The sequence below is a fragment of the Nelumbo lutea genome, chromosome 3, assembly GCF_056320005.1.
Source record: "Nelumbo lutea isolate HS-2025 chromosome 3, American lotus-T2T, whole genome shotgun sequence".
NCBI lineage: Eukaryota > Viridiplantae > Streptophyta > Magnoliopsida > Proteales > Nelumbonaceae > Nelumbo > Nelumbo lutea.
In genome coordinates, this window is record NC_142686.1 from 51,419,037 (window position 1) to 51,425,999 (window position 6,963).

General features: G+C 38.2%; 1 pseudogene across 1 annotated transcript; it reads left to right on the plus strand.

Annotated features, from left to right (window-relative positions):
• Nucleotides 1–3,207: 3,207 nt before the first annotated feature.
• LOC148864926 (protein EIN4-like) lies at nt 3,208–6,574 on the plus strand (annotated as a pseudogene). Its single transcript, XR_016108984.1, has 2 exons — nt 3,208–5,098; nt 5,781–6,574. The product of XR_016108984.1 is annotated as a protein EIN4-like (transcript).
• The last annotated feature ends 389 nt before the right edge of the window (nt 6,575–6,963 follow it).

Here is a 6,963-nt window from a genome sequence, read left to right on the forward strand (position 1 = left end):
TTGTGTGGTGATGGATTTACCTATTTCAAGAAAAACTAGTTGATTTGGCCATGAGATAAAACCAATTTAATAGAGTAATGGAGATGAGAAAGAATCAGTGGCATGAATTAATGAGGAGAGATTATTAAAAGAGTTAATGGGAGAGAGAGAGAGAGAGAGAGAGAGAGAATGGTGTACTAAAGTTGATTGGTCACTTGAGTTATTTTTTTTTAATTTTAAAATTAGAAATTTCAAAAAAACCAGAAAAGATATAGGTGTCTTTGAGAAGAATTCGTAAAAAGGATAAGTGACTTTTAGAATCAGGGGTGTCAACGGTATTCAAAAATCCAATTTCAAATTCAAGATTTGTTATAATTGAATCGAATTCGGATAATTCGAATATCTAATTGATCGAATTCGGATATCCTATTCATACCAAATAGTGGATCGGATTTGAATTCGGATATGACCTTATTCGATTAGATAAATATTCGAATTTGACCAATTATTCAATTCTTATATATAATATAAAATTTTTAAATGTCTTATATAATTTATATATATATATATATAATAATTAAATTATATAAATAATTTATATACTTTATATAAATAAAATACTTATTTTAAATATTTATTAATTACCTAAAATAATTAATTAGTCAAATTCGAATCAAATCGAATATTCAAATATTTAATCGGATTCAAATTCAAATATTAATTTTTAATATCCATCGGATATGGAATTTTCTAATCGGATTCAAGTTTGAATATTACTTGATTCAATTCAACTTCGATCCATTTACACCCCTATTTAGAATAAACCATAAAGCCGAAAAGTATCGACTTGGCACATTGCATTTTAAGTGATATTCACTTATAATTTCTCATATTTATTTTGACTTGAGCAATGCCAAATTAGCAACTTTATTATTTTATTATTTGTTTAATAGATCTCTAGTGTGGTCAATAGACTGTTCACGGGCCGGGTCGAGCCGAGCTTTCACTTTGTATTAACAGATTTTTCTAAGGCCCGAGCTCGAGCCCAGCCTGACCATTGGGCCTACAACTTGGGCCCATGCCCGACCCTCATAAAAAGCCTGAACCCCGGGCCTAGGCCCGAGCCCGAAATTTAGTCCATGTTGTTACTACTACTAAAGTGGCTGAATAGAGAGAGAGAGTGAGAGAGAAATTATAAAGAAAAAAATAAAAAAATGTATATATTAAATTGTAAATATATATATATATATTTCAATAAATATTATATTATTTATATATTTTATATAATATATAAAATACATATTATGTATTTTATAAAATATATAATGCTGAGTCGGGCTGGGCTTTTTTGACAAATCCCGAGCCCGGTTCATAACATAGTTGGGCTTACTGTGTTAGGCCCGCCTGACGAGCCTAATTACATGACCAAACCCGACCGGGGTGTGGGCCGGGCCATTGGGCTACCTGGCCCTTGAACAGGTCTAGTGGTCAATTTTGGGTTTAATGTGGTATTCTCGACATAGTTTCAGGGTGAAAAACGGTCGTTTCAAATCTTTAGGTCAAAAGTGGATTTATTCAAAGTTTACTGATTGATAGAAAAAAAATTCGAGTCTTTATTGAAAATGAAAATTTGGGGGCTAATAGACATGTTCATGGGTCGGGCTTTCACTTTGTATTAACAGATTTTTCTAAAGCCCAAGCCCGAGCCTGACCCGACCATCAAGCCTACAACTTGGGCCTAAGCCCAACCCTTATAAAAAGCCCGAAGCCTGGGCTTGGGCCCAAGCCCGAAATTTAGCCTATACTGTTACTACTACTGAAATGACTGAATAAAGAGAGAGAGAAATTATAAAGAAAAGAATAAAAAATGTATATATTAAATTATAAATATATATTTTAATAAATATTATATTATTTATATATGTTATACAATATATAAAATACATATTATATATTTTATAAAAATATATAATACTGTCGGGCCGGACTTTTTTAACAAATCTCGAGCCCGGCCCAAAACACAGTTGGGCTTACTGTGTTAGGCCCGAGTTGAAGCCTACGGGCCTAATTACATGACCAAACCCGACCGCCCGACCGGGGTGCGGGCCGGGCCATCGGATTACCCAGCCCATGAACAGGTTTAGGGGCTAAGTGGGAAACTGTGACCACCCCTAAAATCAGAGGTTGCTAACATGGAATTTACCCTTTTTTATTTCTCTTTAATAATGGTTTCATCTGTCAAACTAACACAACGACGACAGCTCTCCTAGTCTCCTTTCCCCGGGAACCCCATCGATCTATTTCAACGTCACAGACTCAAAACAGTACTTCCCTCTTATCTTCATTCGACACGTTTCGCTTCCCAAACTTTGCTCGAAGCTTTGGAAAATGAGGATGGAAATAACAGTGAGAGAATTCGATATTTTTGATTCATCTTCTCTGCCATGAGCTGCGAAACAAACCCAGAACCCAAAACCGCTTTCCCCCTCCTCTGCTCTGTTCCAGCGGTCTGGGCGGCGCAGTATGACGGGACTAGGTTGGTGGTGGGAAGTTTTATCGAGACCGGGGTTTTAGGTTGGGTTCTGTTTTTTGGTTTGGGTTTATCAGACAACGGAGGAGGAGGGGTGTTCTTATTATTACTGTTCTGGTCGCTGTTGTTATATCGTTTTGTTGATGGTCGGTGGATTTCGTTTTTTAAACAATACATAATTGTACGAGTCGGGAGGCGGCGAAATTAATACCGGAAAGTGGAAATCGTCAAAATCAATCAGTTTGGCGAAATTAATACTATAAACGTTGGCATTAGAGTTTGGCAAACAAGAAGAAAGAGAAAAGGAAAAGAGATCTGAAGGTGGCTTTTTTGTTGAAATCTTGTTTTTGTTTGCCACGAGTATGTGTGTTTTTTAGGTACTACGTTTACCCGCCTCGTATTTCTGTTGCTGATTTTATTTTTGGTGATTTTGAAAGGTCGGAGTGGTCGGTAGGAACGTACTATTGGTTCTTTCTTTGCATTTTTTTTTCCTGTGTGTGATTCTTTATTTTTGATGCCGTGAGTTGTAGAGATATTATTCTCTTCAATGTGTTGTTCTGTGTAAACATAGAATATAGGAGAAAAAAGTTTAAGAAAAAAGCAGATAAACAGAATTTAGCAAAAGAGGGAAAGCAAAACAATTGGAAAATTTTGAATTTTGATGTAAAAGACGAGGACTTAGGTGGTTTCTGGGTTCTGGGTATCAAGCTGTCAAGAACTGGCAAATGGGTTTCTTTTAATTTTGAAGTTTATCGGGTTTTGTTAGAATTTTTTTTTTTTTTGAACAGGGTTTGATCTTGGAGCCTTGGTTCTAGGGTTTTAGCAGCATTTCTTAGAAACAATGCTGAAAGAATCGGCTTCTTTGCTGTTGATTTTTTCTCTCTTTTCTCTGTTTCTGCCATGGAGAATGGATTCCCACGCTGTAACTGCGATGACGAAGGCTTCTGGAGCGTGGACGACATTCTAGAATGCCAGAGGGTGAGCGATTTCCTGATCGCAGTAGCGTACTTTTCAATCCCTGTTGAGCTCCTTTACTTCGTTAGCTGCTCCAACGTCCCATTCAAATGGGTCCTCTTTCAGTTCATTGCCTTCATAGTCCTCTGCGGGATGACTCATTTGCTGAACGGGTGGACTTATGCCCCGCATACATTCCAGCTGATGCTGGTGCTCACCATCTTCAAATTTCTTACTGCCTTGGTCTCCAGTGCAACTGCTATCACTCTGATAACTCTCATTCCTCTGCTTCTCAAAGTAAAGGTGAGAGAGCTCTTTTTGAAGAAGAAGGCCTGGGAGCTTAATAGACAGGTAGGGAAGATGAAGAAACTGAAGGAAGCCAGTTTGCATGTTCGAGAGCTGACCCAAGAGATTCGGAAATCACTGGATAGGCATACCATCTTATACACCACTCTGCTCAAGCTGTCCAATACTTTGGACCTGCAGAACTGTGCGGTTTGGATGCCCAACGAGATTAAAACAGAGATGAACTTGACCCACGAGTTGAAAGGGAGGAGTTCGTTGATTCACTCTTGCCCTGCTATCCTAATAAATGATCCGGATGTAAAAGAAGTTAAGGAGAGCAGGGGAGTGAAGATCCTGAGGCCAGACTCAGCTCTTGGTATTGCAAGCAGTGGTGGATTTGGTGAGCCTGGTGCTGTGGCGGCAATTCGGATGCCCATGTTGCGGGTAGCAAACTTCAAAGGAGGGACACCAGAATTAATCCCACAATGTTATGCAATACTGGTTTTGGTTCTTCCAAACACAGGTGGTAGAGTTTGGACTTTCCATGAATTGGAGATAGTGGAGGTGGTTGCTGATCAGGTGGCTGTTGCTCTATCCCATGCTGCAGTTCTGGAAGAGTCTCAGCTCATGAGAGACAAACTAGCAGAGCAGAACCGGGCACTGCAACAGGTTAGGGAGAAAATATTTTTGGCAAGCCAAGCCAGAAATTCATTTCAGAATGTGATGAGCCACGGTATGAGGAGGCCAATGCACTCTATCTTGGGACTGCTCTCTGTGATACAGCATGAGAATCTGAGCAGTGAGCAGCACATCATAGTTGAATCAATGCTAAAGACCAGCATTGTACTCTCAACCCTGATAAATGATGTAATGGAGATTTCAAGTGCGGATAATGGAAGGTTTCCGCTAGAAATGAGATCTTTCCAGCTGCACACGATGATCAAGGAAGCAGCTTGTCTTGCCAAGTGTCTATGTGTTTGTAAAGGTTTCTCTTTCACCATGGAGGTTGAGAACTCAGTGCCTGATCAGGTAATGGGAGATGAGAGAAGAATTTTTCAGGTGATATTGCATATGGTTGGGAATATTCTGAAGGGATGTGAGGGAGGAGGGTATGTAACATTTCATGTCTCCAAGGAAAGTGGAAGTGTGGGTAGGAATGACCAGAAATGGGAAATGTGGAGACCAAGCTCATTCAGTGACCATGCTTATATAAAGTTTGAAATTGGTATTAGAAATTATGGTTCACAACCAGAAGGCTCAGCATCAATGGTACAATTCACTGGAAGGAGACACAGCACTGAGAGAATCGAGGAAGATCTTAGCTTCAGTATGTGCAAAAAACTTGTGCAGGTAAAATCTAAATCTTTTGTCTATATTATGAGTTACTTTTGTCTCTATGATTAAAAGGATTGTCTTAGATTATCTGCAAATATGCAGAGGAAGTCATAGCATTACCCCAGATAACAGAAATTGATATTAAACTGTCCTTAAGACATGTAGAAAACATAAAACTGATGTTCATCTCTCACAATGATAATTCATCTCTATATTAGGATTCTGGATTTTTCATATTTGGAGGCTTCAAGGCATTGCAATTAAACATTTTATTTTCCTTGATAAAAAATTTCAACATTTTATTTTCAAAATTATTAAGAAGACAACTATATATTCTAACAAACTTTCTCAGAAAGTCATTAGGAGTTTACGACCTTGAACAGGATATGCCAAGCCATAAAATCTTTTATATTTACTCATGGAAATTGGCCAGTAAGGTTTGCCAAATTATTATTTTTTTATATGTATTGCGAAATTATCTTCATTCTTATGGGTTGTATGTGCTTGTATTAACTCTAATGTGTGGCTCATATTTGGTTATCTGCTTGGGCTTGGTTCATGCTTCTATTGATAACTCTAATGAAGTATATATAACTGATGGATATATACATAATTGAACAACTTGTATGCCTTGGTGGTTAATTTTGCATCTTATATTTTCAGAATTTACTATCTTGATTTTGAAACCAATATGCAGATGATGAAAGGGAACATTTGGGTAGTCCCAAACACTAAGGATTTTGTACAAAGCATGAGACTTATCCTTAAGTTTCAACTCCAACCATCTATAGGAGGAGGCATCTTTGAACCAGGTGGATCATCAGAGCAGCTACCTTCAGAATTCAGAGGCCTTAAAGTTATATTAGCTGATTATGATGACATCAATAGGGCTGTGACACGAAAGCTCCTTGAGAAGCTCGGTTGTCAAGTTGCTGTCGTTTCCTCTGGGTTTGAATGCCTTAGTGCTCTTGGGCCCTCTGCAACTTCATTTCACATCATTCTTTTGGACCTCAATATGCCTGAGATGGATGGATTTGAAGTTGCAACTAGAGTACGAAAGTTCCAAAGCCGGAGCTGGCCATTGATTATAGCCCTGACAGCTAGTGCAGACCACAATGTGTGGGAACGGTGCCTGCAGGTGGGAATGAATGGTCTCATCCACAAACCAGTTATGCTGCATGGAATTGCAGATGAGCTCCACAGAGTCCTGCAACGAGCAAGCAAAGGTGTGTGACTATGAGGATAGTTGTCATAAATTAGTAGTCTGCAATTGGTTGCAAGATTCTTTCTTACAGTTTGTGATCTCTGTCAAATAATAGAAACAACTATGTTATGTCTTCCCCTCCAAATTCCAGTATAGAGATTTTACACAGCCTTCACACTCAAAATTGTACACAAAATTTTATTTCTTTGGTTTATTTAATTAAATATGGCATTATCTTGTAGACTGATTCACAGTTGATCAAAATTATCTATACAACAATCCAGTGAGTGATGCCCACAAGGGAAGCGTTTTAAATTTAATGGCAGAAGTGATGTAATGGGGTAGAGCATTTCGAACCCTAGTGTGAGATTATTGAGGGGCCCATCAGGACTTGGTTTTATAAATAAGGTTCTAAGCATATCAATGGATCAAACCTGTCGATCTTTTATTTTATTTTATCTTTTATGGGTGAACATTGTGGATCAAGTACATGGTGTTGGACTCCGTGTAGTGTGTGTTATCTACTTTTGTTCCAAATGACTCCAGATCTATCACATTTTTCCTGCCCTTCCATTTTGTCAGTGGTAATTGTCCCAAATGCTGGACCTATACCATGCACTAGATGGACAACGTTCAAGGTACTGTATTTAAAGATGAGTTTCACCAACTTGTATGC